A 16,607-nucleotide genomic window follows, 5' to 3' on the forward strand; every position below is an offset into this window, starting at 1 on the left:
ATATATTACATTTTCTAATTACATGTTTCTAATCAATAAAAATGCTATTTTTTCTTCATGTTCATCTTGTATCCAGTTATCTTATTGCATCTCTTATTAGCATCAACTGCCTTTAGCTGAATCTCTTGAATTTTCTAAGAAAGCAGCCAAGTCATCTATAAATCATGACTCTGAGTTTAAACAAGCATGGTAAATTTATTATAGGGATCTTGAGACACCTCACAAAATACAGGAGCTCAGGAACAAGCAGAATCAGAGCTTCCGATGCCAAGACAATTCCGTTTTTCCAATCTGTCCCTAAGGCTGAACCTAAATTCTACATTTTCATGTTAATTTATTTTTTGAATGGATTGAAGGATACAATCCTTTCTTTGTTGGTTCACTTCAATCATTTTATGCATTAATTCAAAAAATCTTCTTGGTATAAAAAACACATATATATGCATATTTTGCTAAGGGTTACTTCTTAAAGACGCTTTTCAAAACTGTTTAAAAACTCAAACAGTATAAAATAAATTTGTTTTTTCCCTCAACACTGCAAGATGGGTAAGTGTTGTACATGTAGCTGTAGTCTATTTTTTCTTATACTTTTAAAAATAATATACAGGAAAATTGGATCTTTTCTGGTATACAGTTCTATGAATTTCAACAGATACATAGATTTGCATAATCACCACCAAAGTCAGCCTACAGCACAATTCCGAACAATTCCTTTTTACTGCCTCTTTTTAGTCAGTACTTCCTCCCATTCCCAGTTCCAGCAATTCCTTGTCTGTGCTCTATCACTGTAATTTTGCCTTTTCTAAAATGTCATATAAATTAATTCATATAAATCAAGACATTCTGAATCTTCCTTTCTAATATTTGCATCTCTCTCTCTCTTTTTTTTTTCTTGTCTTACTGCTTTGGCTATGATGTTATTTGATTCTGCTGCTGTATTTGCACTTTCCCAACCAGACTTTGAGATTCTAAAGAGTGGGGATGGTGTTTCTTTCAGCACCTAGACCAATTCTCAGCCAGTGTAGGTGCTCACTACATGTTTATGGAATAATACATCAGGGCATTGTTGTCAATGGATGGGCTTCCTAGGGGGCCAGCATGCAAGCTTCCCACACCACCAAAATTCTTTTCCAAGAAAGGGGTACCTTCAGTGCTGAGCTGGGTCATAGGCCTGGAAAGAAGTCCCCAGGCCCATTTTCATTAATTAACTTGTCAAGATGCAAAGGGAAAATCCCACTTATTACATGCTCACTGTGCCACATGGAACTGTCAGCCTCTAATTAGAATTAATTAGCTAATGTGGGTTTCAAACTTGGAAGACAAGAAGCTCTGTCTGTGTGCTCATTTGGTGTTAATTATCATGGAAACCTGTTTCAACCCAGAGACTCACTCAAAGCACTGAAGCACTCCTTCCCACGCAAGATCCAGGAGGTAACCAGTGGGATGCTGGCTGACAATCAACAGGGCTCTCTTGTTATAGCAACATCTTGGGGAAAAGAGAACTCACAGCTCCCCTGGGAGTTTTATTAATGCCTCCCTCTTAAGAGATCTTTTGTGGAGAATTCAGGATTTCTGACAATCCCAGAACTGGAGTTACAACTTCAACAGATAAATGGAAATAAAATAGGAGGGGCTGGGTCAGATGGCCCCATTATGTGGGGCAGCAGGAAAAGCACCCCAGAACACTGTCCATTGGAGGGATTGCTATCCTTTCTCCTAGACTATGGGGGATGATTGCTTCTTATACTTGCCCAAAAAATAAATAAATAAATAAATAAATAATATAGCAAACTTCTTGTCTTAAGACAGATTTGTTACATGTCCCATAGATATTCTGGGAGAGAGTATGTATTAGGGATTCATCTTCTAATACATATTCTGATCTGGTGCAGGCCTTCCATAATGTGTGGGGTTTTTTTCCCTTTGTTTCATAGCCATTGATGGATCTGAATCTATCTACCATTTAGACCACAGCCAGAGCAGGGAAACAGAGTTCACACTGGTGTTGGTTGGGCAGCCTGCAGGTCTAATTTCTACAGCTGAGGCACGTCCTATTTTATCATTCCTGTAAAATGCTGCTGCCTCTAGCTCATTGGTTAGTCAGGGCTGGTAATACAGTTGGTCCCTTAACAAATGTGCTGAGAATAGGTCAATGATTAATGACAATAATTTCAAGAATCAAAGATTTACTTCTATCCTAACCTCAGCACCATGAAAAAGAATAAGACATTAAAAAGATAGATTAAAAAGTTAAAATGATTTTGAAAAATCAGGTGCTCTCTTGGCCTGACTTGGATAAAAGTGAGCTGGACAATAAAGTGGCGGAAGGGGCTCATTTTTCCTTCCATCTCTCAGAGAACCTATTTCCTTCCCTTGGACTGGCTCCCACCTAATCTGGATTGATTCAAACTGGAACTAAATCTGCAGTCGGGTGCCCCAGGAGAAAATTAAAGCACACATAGTAACATGCATTGAAATGACCTGGATTTGACATTGAACTGGAGATAATGATTGGTAGGTCTGAGGTGGGAAGCTGAGATTCCTGGTTTCTGAAGGGCTCCCAGGAGATGGCAATGCTGTAGACTACACTTTGAGTAGCAACATGTATTAAATTCCACTGTAACAAATTCCACAAATTTAGTGGTACCACACGAATCTATCTCCTACAGTTGATAGAGGTCAGAAGTCTGGATGTGGGTCTTACAGGACTAAAATCAAAGTGTCAGCCAGGGTCTGTTGCTTCTGGAGTCTCCATCAGAGTATCTGTCCCTTGCCTCTTCCAGTTTCTAGAGGCTGCCCACATTCCTTGACTCAAGGCCCTTCCAACAATGGCAGCACGCCAGCCTCTTCTTCTGTCCTCAAATCACCTTCTCTGAATGTGATCCTCCTGCCTCCCTTTATAAAAACCTTTGTGGTGACATCAGGAGCACCTGGATAATCCAGGATTATCATCCCATCTCCAGATCCTCAATTTAATCACATCTACAAAGTCCCTTTTGCCATATAAGGTAACATGCACAGATTCCAGGGATTAGGTCATGGACATCTTAGGGGGTAGGGGTGTATCATTTTTCTGTCTGCCATGGATTAATGAACCTGAAGGGGACGTTAAAGACTATGGTGGTGAGGTGGTTAATGTTTGGAGTTGGCTTGGGTTCTCACAATGACTAGGGGCTGCAAAGATGCAACATTTGGAGTTCCTAAGATTTGGGCACATGGGTGGGCAGCCTGTGATAGCTGTCAAGGAGTCTGAGAGCAGGTACTGGGGTTTGGCTGAAATTAAGACAGGACTTTAGGGACTGCAAGAGAGCTCAGGAAGGGGCTGGTACAGACCTGTTCTGGAAGTGATAGAAGCTTAACTTGTTTGCTCCCCATCTCCTCTAAGAGCAGAGGACTTAAAAAAAACTCTTGGCTTCTCTCTTTCACTATTCCACCTCCCAGAAGATCTGCTTCTCCAGCCCTAATTATGACCAGCAAAGAGGAACTAGTTGGCAAAGTGTAAGTGACAGGAGCCTTGAGGGAAAGTGACCATATCAGCTCATAGTTCCTAATGGCCAAGAAAAGTTTGGACACATATCCTGAAAGTTAAAGAAGCTTTCAGAAACTCCAGATAAAGATTGGCGTAGGCTGTGACAGAGATGGGCAGTCCTCAGTGCCCCAGTCTGATTGTCTGTGGACCTGGAAAGAGTGATGAGCATATGCGTAGATAGGGATCTCTCCAGGTGGCTTGGGTTTTTGAAGATCAGGCAAAGATGAAAACTTGACATATCACTAAGGGGTGGCTGGTATGAGGGTGATACTGACCAGTAAAAATGGATGAGGAAGCTAAAGTTCCAAAGAGCTGGGGCTGCAAAAAGGGTGAAAGCCAAGATAGGCTTTCATGGTTTGGTTTAGGAGAACAAGGAGACCAAGCAAGGGAAGAGTTCTGAGCTTGGGTCTTGTGGGGATATTCTCTGCTTACCCACCCCTCTCCCCAACTCTCTACTTGGCCATGAATCCCTAGAGAATGATCTATGGGCTCTATCACCAAATTCTCTCTCTGGTTTTGGCTGAGCTTGACCAATGGGAGACAAAGGCAGGAGATAGAGGGGTAAAGTCAAGAAAAGTCAAGGTACTTCTTTTCCAGCTCTCTCTCTGCTGGACCAGAGTGGGCTATGGCTGCCTTTTTGTACCCAAGGCTACAGCCCCCAGCAGATAGCCCTTTCCTAAAGCTACAGCTCTCTCTTGAGTACTGGCAACTGCTCCCATTGACGACCTTCTGTATTCCACCAGCTCCTGTTACCTCTAACTTGGCTTGTCCTTTCATCAAAGTCTCTTCAATGACCCCTCTGAGGGTCTCCTCTGTAGCCCCTGCCCCTCCCTCCTCCCTCTTGTAACCCACCTTGTTCCCAACGAACTAGCACCCTCTTCTTGCCCCTTTACTGCCTCCCAACCTCCTCCTCCAAGACGCTCAGGCTCTCTGCATGGCACCCCCTCCCTCCACTGTTCGCACAGTTGCTTCTCCGGGTGCCTATGTTCGTGTACAATATGTCTACAAACTGGGACTCATTAAAAAGGAAACAAGTTATATTCAAAGCTTAAAAATCTCCCCCAGTTGGAGGAATTGGCAAAGTCTAACTTCTTTTTGGAAAACTTGAAGCAGAGATTCTTCTAATTTTATAATTCCATTTTGCTTTGTCATATTCTGTTTGGGTCTCTGGGGCACAGTTTACTACAGTTATCTACAAGGCAAATTATCCTAAAATAGTCCTGAAACCCAACAGTCATGCCAACCACTGGAACAAAGGCTCTGGCTCCAAGTACATAGCTCATAACTTTTCTCCCCAAAATACCTCTTCCTCATGTATCCATACTGATTGGCTCCACTGACCCAGTAATCTAAACCAGAAAGTTGTGGTTCACCTAGATTCTTCAGAGTCCTCATTCTCCTTCATTCCCCAATAGCTAATGAGTCACCATGTCCTGTCCAGCCTAACTATATGAAAATCTCTCACATCTCAACCTTCTTCTCCAGTCCATTTCTCTTGCCCACTTCAAGTTCCCATCAATCAGTGCTCTCTTAGATTACTAGAACTGCCTCCTACCTGTTCCCTGATTCTACTCATCATACACACCCCTCTCTAATACCAGTCATCACAGTTAAAGTCCCCCAAGCCCCTCAAAACACTCAATACCCTCCCTCTACTCAAGAACCTTCAGTGGCTCCCTACTACCCAGAAAAAAAGACCCAACTTTGGGGCATACCCTTTGACTCTCTTTGTGATCTGAAACCCTGCTGATATATCTGTCAAAGACTCAAAATGATAATAAAATAAAATCTAACTCTGGGCTCTTGAGCCATGCTCCATGAAAGAACATATCTTGAGGCTCAGCTCAGTGAAGTCAACCTAGTTGACGGTCTCTAACTGCTCCCTGACTTCCAAAAACTTGCAGTGGGTTGAGTTCTGATGTGTCCTCTCAATTCCAGTATCCTGATATCCCAAAACTCAAAGTAGAAATGTTACTTAATTGTCAGAGAAAACTGTCAGGTCCCTTTCAAGAGGACCATGAAAATGCAGCATAATGTGGGGGTAGATATCCTAAAGCAATTAGCTAAAAACAAAGACAAACCATTATGTAAACACACAACTGTTTAGTTGAGTGCAGATTGCCATGAAGATACTGAGAACAAGCAGAAGGAATGGAATCCAAGTTTTTTTCTGCCTCTTCCCCCAGTTCATTCTAATTCTCTTTGAAAATTAGGCTTCCATATGGTTAATATTAGGTCTCTGTGGCATTAAGAATCTGCAGTCTTAGCCCGTTAATACTCATTAACAGGAAAGGCTCATAATAATAACCCTTCGCATCTGTGCAGCCCTTTATGGTTTTAAAGCCATGCCATATGCATGATCTCTCACTTAATCACCTTTAATCCACGGGCTAGAGGGTACAGCCAGAGGAGTTCCTTGATGGAGGGGGAGGATACCTCCCAACTCAGGGACCACGAGAAAAGATGAGAAGACCAAGGGGTGTCTGAGATGTAATAAAATGTGGGGGCTAAATCAGTTCACTGTAAGTCTCTGGTTTATAGAATATTTTTAAAAAGAAATGCTGTCAGTGATTGTACGAGAATAATAAAGGAACAGGAATAGATTTAACAGAGGGCTGCCCAGAACAGGCCTGGCTCTAACGAGTGGATAAGAGTTAACTTATAATTAGCATATCAGAGTGTGACCCATCCAAGACTGAACTTGGCTTCTTCTGCAACAACGTGCTGGAAAGACCATGCATTCTCTGGCTGGGTAAATACCATTCTTTAATCCATAAATCAAGAGAGATGTTCCGGCTTGCACAAGGGGGACACCCACACTCACACATCTTATGGTATGATATGAGGATGTGCAAAGTACTAGCTCTGCAACTGAGGAAATTTGAACATAGGCTTACAAATATAAGTGATAACATTTTGAATTTTCATGTAATACCGGTATTATGTGTATGTAGGAGAAAGTGGTTAAGAGATGAATACTGATTTATTTATGGATAAAATGTCATGACACATGCAATGAACATATAAATTTAGCATAAATTTTATAAAAGTTTATATATATAAACATATATATACATATATAGAGAAGAGGGAGAGAAAGAGAGAGGCAGAGACACAGCAAATACATATTAAAATGTATTCATTGCCAAAAAAAAAAAAAAAACTTCTAGCTCTGGAATCTCAGTGACTTGTGCTCAGCTACTTTGAAATCCCTTCCACTTACAAGTCACACCAGCTCTTTTAAGCTTGAGTTTCCTCATTTGTAAAATAATAATAATAATAATAATAATGATACTTCTTACTTCATAATGTGGCTGTAAAAAATAAAATAACCCAAATGACAATGTGACAAATAGAAAATCCTCATCTAAATTTCACTATTATTATTACTGTTATTTAGATACACATGTTATTATTACTGTTATTTAGATACACAGAGAGCAGTGTGTGCTTGTCTCCCCCATTAGATTTTGAGTCCCAGTAGAGCAGGGACCATGGCTGATCACTGCATCCCTCTAGTGCGCCAGTGGAGGACAAGCCCATAACACTGCCACAAGGATGAGAAGGGTCAATCCAAGTCCACGATTTAAAGGTGCCCATCATGTAGTAAAGACATGATCATTACTGGCTCTTAATGAGACTGTCTGTTAATATGTATGGCCTTGAAAGCTCAGGAGAAATGTTCCTTTATAGATGTTTGGGGAGCCCAAAGTTCAGGGATGTCCACAGGAGTTCACGTAGCAGGCAAGGACCAGAGCACAAGTCAAGAAAGAGGGCTCTCAGGTGAACCATGAGAGACTATGGACTCTGAAAAACAATCTGAGGGGTTTGAAGTGGCGGGGGGGGGGGGTTGGGGTACCAGGTGGTGGGTATTATAGAGGGCACGGCTTGCATGGAGCACTGGGTGTGGTGAAAAAATAATGAATACTGTTTTTCTGAAAATAAATAAATTGGAAAAAAAAAAAAAAAAAAGAAAGAGGGCTCTCTGCCAGACTCCATCTCGACTCTACTACCCAACTCCAAACAGCTCATTTTGGTCTCCAGGCTTCCGTTGCTACCATCTGTTAACTGAAAATACAGTGAGAAGCTCCTTGAAGACCTCCCACCTTGAGCTGGTATGCCCCATGGCAGGAGTTATACATGGCCTTGAATGGACCTTTTGGTGCTGGGGGTGTATAAACCCAGAAAATACAATGAATCTTGCATCCTGTGCAAAAGAGAAGTGACCTTGTCTGAACTGGAAAGTTCTAAGGATTACATGAACAGAGATGTGTGGGCCAATGACAGGTAATAAACAAAAACTGCTTATTCCCTTTCTCTCCATTCCCTAGCACACTAAGGTTCCAGAGTCTATGGTCCTAAGACAGGATTGGGCAAATCACAAATCCAATAAAATATTACCAAGAAGATCCAGTGTGTTACCATATTGGGGTACAGACTTACAGCAACTTCTCCACTGAGATTGTCTTCTTTGGGTACGTTCTATAGGAAGTTGCCACACAAGGCTCCCCTCTGAGAGATATGGGCAGGCAGAGACCTTGGGCCACCTGAGGAATGGCTTAACCTATAGCCACAGTCTTTGTAAGAAGTTCTGTCCAGCTCTGGGCCTTGAATTACCAGGCCTGAGGGTGTTGGCTATGGGTTGAGGCTTGTTTCTATATGTGATAGTTAATTTTATGCACCAATTTAATAGGACAATAGGGTGTCCACATGGTTGGTGAAACATTATTCTGGTGTGTCTATGAGGATGTTTTTGGATGAGATTAGCATTTGAATCAAGTCGATTAAGTAAAGCAAATTGCCTTCCCCAATGTGAGTGGGCCTTACTCAATCTGCCAAAAGCTTGAATAGAACGAAAAGGCTGACCTTCCCCAAATAAAAGGAAATTCTTCCTGCCTACTGTGAGCTGGGACATTGGTCTTTTCCTGCCTTCAGATTCAAGTTGAAACCCTGGCTTTTCTGGGGTTCCCAGCCTAGTAGCCTTTGGACCAAGATTATACCATGAGCTCTCCAGAGCTGAAGACTACACACTTTAAGATTTCCCAGCCTCCATAATCATGTGGGTCAATTCCTTATAATAAATCTGCCTATCCTATTGGTTGTTTCTCTGTAGAACTCTAATAGGTGGGTCATCCCCTGAGCTACAACTAGAGTGGAATAACCATCCACTGGTTGATGATGATAATAACCATTACTGGCCGAGATGTCATTATTAATCAATACTTCCTGCAAGGGAGCCTGCTGACCCAGCCCCAGACCTTGGATCCTTGGGCACAGAGTCTTGGATGGGTCCACACAACAGGAAGGGAAGGTCTCTGGACTAGTGCTTCTCGAATGTGGCCCCCAGATAAGCAGTATCAGCATCACCCGGGAACTTGTCAGAATGCAAATTCTCAGCCTCAGCCCAAGAACCTGTAAATCAGAACACTTGGAAGGAAAGCCTCCCAATCCAGCTAATTCTGAATCATCCAAGTTTGAGAACATGGCTCCATCAAGTTCAGTGATGGGGAGAGAGGGTATGTGCATAGAATTCAGGTAGCTAGAGTAATAGAGTTCAGAAGTATGAGTTCAAGTCCTGACCCTACTACTCACTACCCGTGGAATCTTGAGCCAATGATTTAAACTCTGTGAGCCTCAGTTTCCTCATGTTTGAAATGGGCATCCCATCTTTCTAGGTGTTCCTAATTCCTCAGGGATTATAATACCCCCTAGGGCATGAGAAGTTAACATACACGAAGTAATAACCTAGACCTTGCACAGAGTTCCAGCTCTCAAATTTTTACTTTCCCTTCCCATCTGGCCAAATAATTATCTTCTTATTTCTCTGAATAGGTCCAATTCTATCTCCTCGTTGCTGTTTTCTCATGCTGCTCACTTTTTGTTGTTGCTTCTCAAATTTGAATAGGGCCTATGAATTACCCAGACATATGAAGGTGCATATTCTGATTCTTTAGGTCTGAGTTGGGATCTGAGATTCTACATTTCTAACAAGTTCCCTGATGTCACCAATGTTTCTGTTCCACAAACCATACTTTGTGCAGTAAAGGTCTAACCAACATAGCACCCATCCCTAATTCTACAAGTTCCATCAATACACTGAAAATAGCTTAAAGTATGGGTTGGAGAACAGAAAGACTGAGGGTAGAAAGAGTCTTTAGGGAAGAAAATATGTCAATTTCCTGGAAGGAGGTGGTCAGAACTCTAACTAGGGAAGATGGCAGGAGGAAGCAGTTAGAAGACATGGTTGAGAAATTAGAGCAAAGGTCTTAGGCTTATTGACCAAAGAGTTGTAGAGAACCAACCAGAGCAGATGATATTCATTGAGTCAGAGACTAATGGAGGAGGAGCAGGTGAGTAGAGAAGGAATCACATAATCAGCTTGGGTATGGACCTCAGGTTGGGATGCCTATAGATTATCCAACTGCAGATGCTCAGTAGTCATTTAGATATTTGGATTCTGGAGCTCAGCAGAGAGGTCTGTGCTAAGTGCTGGAATTTAGAGGTCATCTGCATGTAGAAATAGTCATAAATTTGGCTGAGATTGTCCAGAGGAAGATGGAGAAGGTACCAGAGTTATTTGGGTGGTAGGGTGTACGCATGTACCCATTCATGCCTGTCCTACCTCAACCCATGCCCATTTCTCCCCAAGCCAGCGCTTTGAGGGACTAGAGATCTGGAGAGGTGTTTAGATATCTCCTTGGTGGGAAAAACATGTGAGAATTTTGAAAGTAGTTAAATCCTGGTTAAACTTCAGCTCTGCCACCTACTTCAAACATGTTGACTCAGCTCTCAGAGTCTCCATTTTGTCATCGGTAAAATGAGCTAATACTACCTCCCCAGCTAGACCCAGTATGACACATGTATGTTTATGAAGTGCTTCTTGGCACCCAGTAGGTGTTCAGACAATGTGAGCTCCCTGCTTTCATTCCCATTGCCATCCCAAGGCCAAAAATTAAATGGTTCTTGGTGGTGACACTCTTGGGTAATGGCCATTTCAAATTTGCCTCTTCTAACCTACACTCCATGGGGGCTCAGATGCTTGACCTCCCCAAAGCAGAGATTTCTCTCACCATCTTTCTGTATCTCACTAAGAAGCAGGGTCCTGTGCACCTCTCTCCACCCCAACCCCATCTTCATAACTGACCCTTAAAACTACAGCTGCCCACACCCCAAACACTACATCCCATCTTAAATATTTGTTTAATAAATACAAATACATATGAGAAATCCTAGGCCCACAGACGTTGGGAAACTTGACCAAGATCACACTGCTGCCTTAAATCCAAGTTCACATGGTTGAATGCGAAATCCATGCAATTTTTGTGTTTCAATGGCATGTGAATTTGTTTTCCCTTCAGTAAGATTTCTGATGTCTTTTTGTTTTTAATTCTGCTTCTCTTAAGTCAAAATTCATGGTCTGTAAATGGATCCAAATGGCTTCTGCATTTGCCAAGGTCATTTCCTATCTGTTCAAGAAGGAGCTCTGCCCAGGGGTCACTCTGTGTAGATGCTGCCCTCTGGGACATAGCTGTGAGGAAGTTTCTCCTGGGGCATAATGGACTTCAGGGGTCAATGCTGTTGTTCCTGGCTTTACAGTACCTCTTGTTAATGTGCTAACTGCCTCCCAAGGAGAAAGCCCTAGTCAAAGTGGTTGATATTGCATTATGCTCTGGAGAACTGGAAAGCAATTCACAGTGACAAGGGGGGAAAAAAAGATGATGTTAGGAAGCCAGGGGGGCAGCTCCATCCCTCATGCTTTCAACTGGGTTCCCTAGCAAGGGGTAAAGAGCAGGTCCTTCTCTCTTCTCCACCCCTCTGCTTGTGCCCACCCACTCAGGAGCTGAGCTGGGCCCCCATCCACCCCCAGACACCCGTCAGACACCACAGCACCATCATTGCCAGCCAGCAGCCTCCTAAGATCTATAAGGCTTCTTGATTTCAGAAATAATTGCATGCCCCTGGTAACAGGTCTCTCTACTCCTGAAACCTTTTATTAAACGAGACGACAAAGCATCCCATTCAGGGCTCATGGTTCAAGCTTAACAGCATTTGACCCCAGCTGCAGTTCATAACTGGGAGGCAGGGACAGAATGTTGGCTTATTAATAATGCACCAGCTATCGCTTCCAGACCACCAGAAGATCAGCACACTCACTCGGCTCCTTTCCTCACTACAATACATTGCTTTTTTACCCTGAAGCTGCACAGAAGAATTTGCAAAGGCCCAGGCAGTCTTCCAAAAAATGTTAAGAACCAAGCAGTCTGTAGATTTCCACACCAACTTAGTAAAGATTTTGTAATTACATACGTGTGTGGTTGATTAAAGGCCGTCTTCCCAACTAGGCTGTGAACTTCATGAAGATGGGGCTGGTGCCCATTTTCTTTGCATGTGTTTTACAGGAGAACCTCGATATTTACAGCATGAGTAAATGAATGAATGAGATACACAGGAAGGGTAGCACTTTCTAACCAGTCTCTCTATTCTACCACTCAGCTGCAAGACACGCTGGGAGCCCATGGGGAGGAACCTGGAAGATTGACTCTAGGGGAGCTCAACCAGCCCTAATGATCTGGCCCCATGAGGTCAGCAGCCAGAATCACAGAGTGTGACGGCGGTTGTGAATCATCTCTTCCAAAGGGTCCATGTTGATGGTCCCAAAGGAAGTAGATTTATTTCACAGTGGCCATGGCCAAGAGTGAGTAATTCAGTGGCCAGACAGGGAGGCCTGTGTGGACACTGAACACACACACGATCTTGTGTCATCAGTGTCTATCACCACACATACAACATGAGTTGCCCAAATGAAAAACCCCATCCCTTTCCCAGCAACTAGGGTTACACTCATGTGAATAATCCTATAGTACAACCAAAACGTCATTAACCCTGAGCTAATCCATTCTTGATTCTTCACATCTTTCTGTGTCAGGAGTTCTCCAGAGATTCCTAGGTAGCAGCCCGTGTGGTCATGGAGTAATGTCAACATCAGAGAAGAGGGGGTGGGGGTTCCAAGCAGAAGGAAGCTTTAGCCCACTGTGCTCATTGCCCTCCTCACAGCCCCTAACCCTAAACTTCCTGAGTGCTCAGCTTCTGCCCACCAGCACCTGTAATTCTTTGCCTTGCGGCTTTTGCCCACTACCAAAGCTCACTTTTGCCCATGAAAGTGGCAGGCCAGAAGGTGTTGGGCATTCAACCTCCCCACCATACTCTCCAGCTCCCCACCAAGGTAGCCCTCAGCCAACCGTTGATGGAGGTTGTATAAATACCCCAGTGTATAAATACCCCCGTTCTCATACCCTTCCTGTGCGTTAGTTCAGAGGGATGTACTACACCAGCTTCTAGACCCTCCGCAGTGGGCTGAACCCCAGCCGCCACAGGCTGGATGGCACCCCTTCCCCCAGCAGCCTTCCCTTCCCAGTCTCTTCGCCACTCCCTCTCCAGGGCTTTGTGTGATCAGCCCTCAAGCTACCTGCACCTGAACCTTTGCCTCAGGTCCTCCTTGTGGGGGAGCCTATGTGAAGAGGACTGTGTGTGTGTGCAGGCAAGAAGAAGTGAAACAGGGGACCAGTTTGGGGAACATCAGCGTTTGGTGGAGGTGGAATAGAATCCAGATGAGAATAGGGGAACTGAGGCAGGAAGGGTTAGCTGGAGGCAATCCTGAGGGACTTCCGGTACCAGGCTGGGGAGTCTGGTTCCACCTGATGGGCAATCACTATCCGCTACCTGTGGAGCCATGTGGCCCACATCCACGTGAGAATGGCTCTTGAGACCAGAAGGGATCCGACATCATCTAATTCTGCTCCCTGACCCCATCCAATATTTGAATCCTTCCCCCAGCTTCCCCTTGTCTCCATGATTGCTCCCAGCAGATTGAGAGCTTACACTCTCACCAGGCTCATTCAGCTTAGCCAACTCTGACTACTATTAGCTAACTTACAGAAAGTTCTAGAAATAGCCCCCTTGCTTCTTAAAGATACCTAATTTTTCTCCCTTAGGAAAGTCCTTCAATGTATAAACCATGTCTCCTCCCTGACTCTTCTCTCCTCCAGGCACAATCTCTCCAATTCCATTCTATTCTCCTACGTGTGACAAGGTCACTTGTCCCTGTTCCATCTCAGGCCTATCCTCTTCATTTACACTAGACTCTCAGCTTGGGGAATGATACTCCAGGTAGATGCAAACAGACAAGAGAAAAGGAGGCTTCCAGTGTCTGCTTCCTTCCTGATCCATAGGAGACTGCTGACCAAAGTCACTTTCAGTCCCTCATTTGTTTATTGATTTGATATATATTTGATATATATCAATATGTATATTGATTTGATATAACTAGTTCTAGATGCTGGGAAATGATACCTAGATTTTTTTTGTTTTTTTTTAAGTCCCTGCTCTGACAGAGCTTATCTTCTAGAGCAGGAGTCAGCAAGCTACTCCAAATCTGGCCCACTGCCCTGCTCTTGTAAATAAAGTTTTATTGGAACAGAGGCATACACATGCGTTAGTTTATGAATGGTGTGTTTTCATATGACAACAGCAGAGTTGAGCCATTGTGACTGAGACCATAGAGCCCACAAAACCAAAAATGTTTACTATCTGTCCCTTTACCGAAAGTTCCTGATTCCTGTTCTAGAGTACCTACCAGAATGTTAATTCTAAAGATACAGCAACAAAGAGACAAAGTCCTTACTCTCAGAGCTTGTGTTCTAGAAGCCCAGCTAGGTACCAGGCAATGTTCAGGATACTGGGGATTCTGAAATGAGGAAAGAACCTTCCCTTGTGCAATGTTCTAGAAGGCTTATCATGTGCCGAACTTTGAACACAACACCGGTGCAGAGGCAAACCAGACTGACAAGCTCCTTACACCCACGGACCTCCCAGTCCAGTTGGGGACAAAGCAACACAAACACAGCTCTCCATGGTAATGTACACTATGGGAAAATAACCAGGAGCTAGGATGTCCTTGCATGGACTGTTAGTGTGCACGCCCCAATTTTCTCCTTGTGCACTTGTTCCGGGTGCAAATGGAGGCCCTGATACAGAAGCAATTATGTTAAACTCCCATCTCGTTGAGCTGGGCCTTTGTTCCTGACTGTTGAGCTGCAAAGGGGAATGGAGTCAAAGCTGTCAGTCCCCCAGCGGGCCAGGCTGACCCCAAGCCCCAGGCAGGCAGGGTCCCCGTGCATCTCCGCGTCCCCTCCTTTTGAAAGGAGGACAGCAGGGTGAGTGTGCACGTGACATTGACAGCAATCCTCGCTGCTTCGGTTCATGAAAGTATTTTGCACACAAGATCCCCTGCTCAAGCGTTCCTTCTAATTGCCATTTGCTTTTTACATTGTGTTGTGTAGAGTTCACAGGAGCAAGCTCGTGGTGAGCAAGGGCCCCGGGGCGGCAGGGAAAATAAGGCCTGGTTATTAAGGGAATCGGTGAAGCGGCAGCTTCTACATCTTCCAGGCAGGGGGGAGAAACGGCTCAGAAACTGCACGGCACCAGGCCAGCCGCAGCACCGTAGGACCTGGCTCGGATATGGCTTTGTAAGGTTAGGAAACAGCACTGGCTTAGAGGGGGAGGCAGAAGCTCTATCCAGAAGCCTGCAACGTACCACCAAGTTTCATTTGCTCCGTAGATCAAGGAACCACCAGTGGCTCCATCAGAATTTGACGTCCTTCAGTGCTCAGCCTTCACCATTATGAGGATACCCAGGCACGGTCTTCACTCACTTTTTTCTTTCATTCATTCATTCATTCTTCCAGGGAACATTAGCAGGCTTTGGTGATGTGTCAAGCTGCTAGAGACAGAGACGGGAAGAAGGTAAAGATGGACAGGACGTGTCAAAGAAGGAGATGCAGGGCAAAGGAGAGAGAACAGGAAGGGTTGCTGGTTTGCATTCTTAGAAGGATGGTGGTGGTGTTCCCTGAGACAAGAAACCAAGGAAAGGCCTGCACTGGGGCGGGGTGGGGAGGGATAAGGTGTGGAGGGACACGATCAGTAAAGTTACCTGCAGATGTCCCAGGAGAGAACATTCACTGGGTAGCAGGGAGATGAGCCTGGGGCTCCACAGGTCTGGCCCAGGACTCAGAGGAGCCCAGAGAGAGGTTTCTGGGGTCCTAGGGTGGGAGGTGGGTGATGGTTAGCACAGGCTGGTTTTCAGAGGGTCTAATTTCACTGAACACCAAAGGTAGTGATTCCCTCGGGACTCAACCCAAGAAGGAGGAGGGATCCATCTGAGAGGCCACATTTTATTTATATATAAACACATTATATATATTTGTATTTATATATACTTACAACATTAAGTGCAGGGGGGAGAAATGGCCCAGAAACATTATATGCATTTACAATGCACATACTTCACACACACACACACACACACACACACACACATATATATAGTCCCATATTTATATATATATTTATATATGTTTATATATATATTATGTATATATATATTTATATATATGTCTGGGGTGTCACTGACTCTCTGCCAGTGTTTGCTAGAAGACTGGATAGATGGACAGACAGACAGATGGATGGAGGCCAGAGCTTGTGTGTATCATAATAATAGTAACAACCAAAGCAGTGGTTGAATGTATACTGTGGGACGCCTGGGTGACTCAGTCAGGTAAGCGTCGACCTTCGGCTCAGGTCATGGTCCCAGGTCCTGGGATCGAGTCCGGCATCCGCCCCCTGCTCAGCGGGGAGCCTGCTTCTCCCTCTGCCCCTTCCCCATCTTGTGCATACAAGCTGTCTCTCTTGCTCTAAAAAAAAAAATAATAATATTTAAAAAAGAATGTACACTATGTTGCAGGCACCATTCTAACTACCTGATATACATTACCTAACTCTGTCTCTCTCCGTATCTATACACACAGATACACATGTTCGTAGGTACCGTGGAGCCAGGCTCTGTTCCAAGGGCTTTATAAATATTAACTCCTGTGGTCACAGCAACCCGATGATTAGCTAATATTATTCAATTTCACAGACAAGAAAAACGGGACACAGAGAGATGAAGTGACTTGCTTAAGGTCCCCCAGCTGTGAAGGGACAGAGCTGATATTCAAACCCAGGCCATCTAGCCCCAGGG

Source organism: Neovison vison, chromosome 8 (assembly GCF_020171115.1).
Source record: "Neovison vison isolate M4711 chromosome 8, ASM_NN_V1, whole genome shotgun sequence".
NCBI classification, from domain to species: domain Eukaryota; kingdom Metazoa; phylum Chordata; class Mammalia; order Carnivora; family Mustelidae; genus Neogale; species Neogale vison.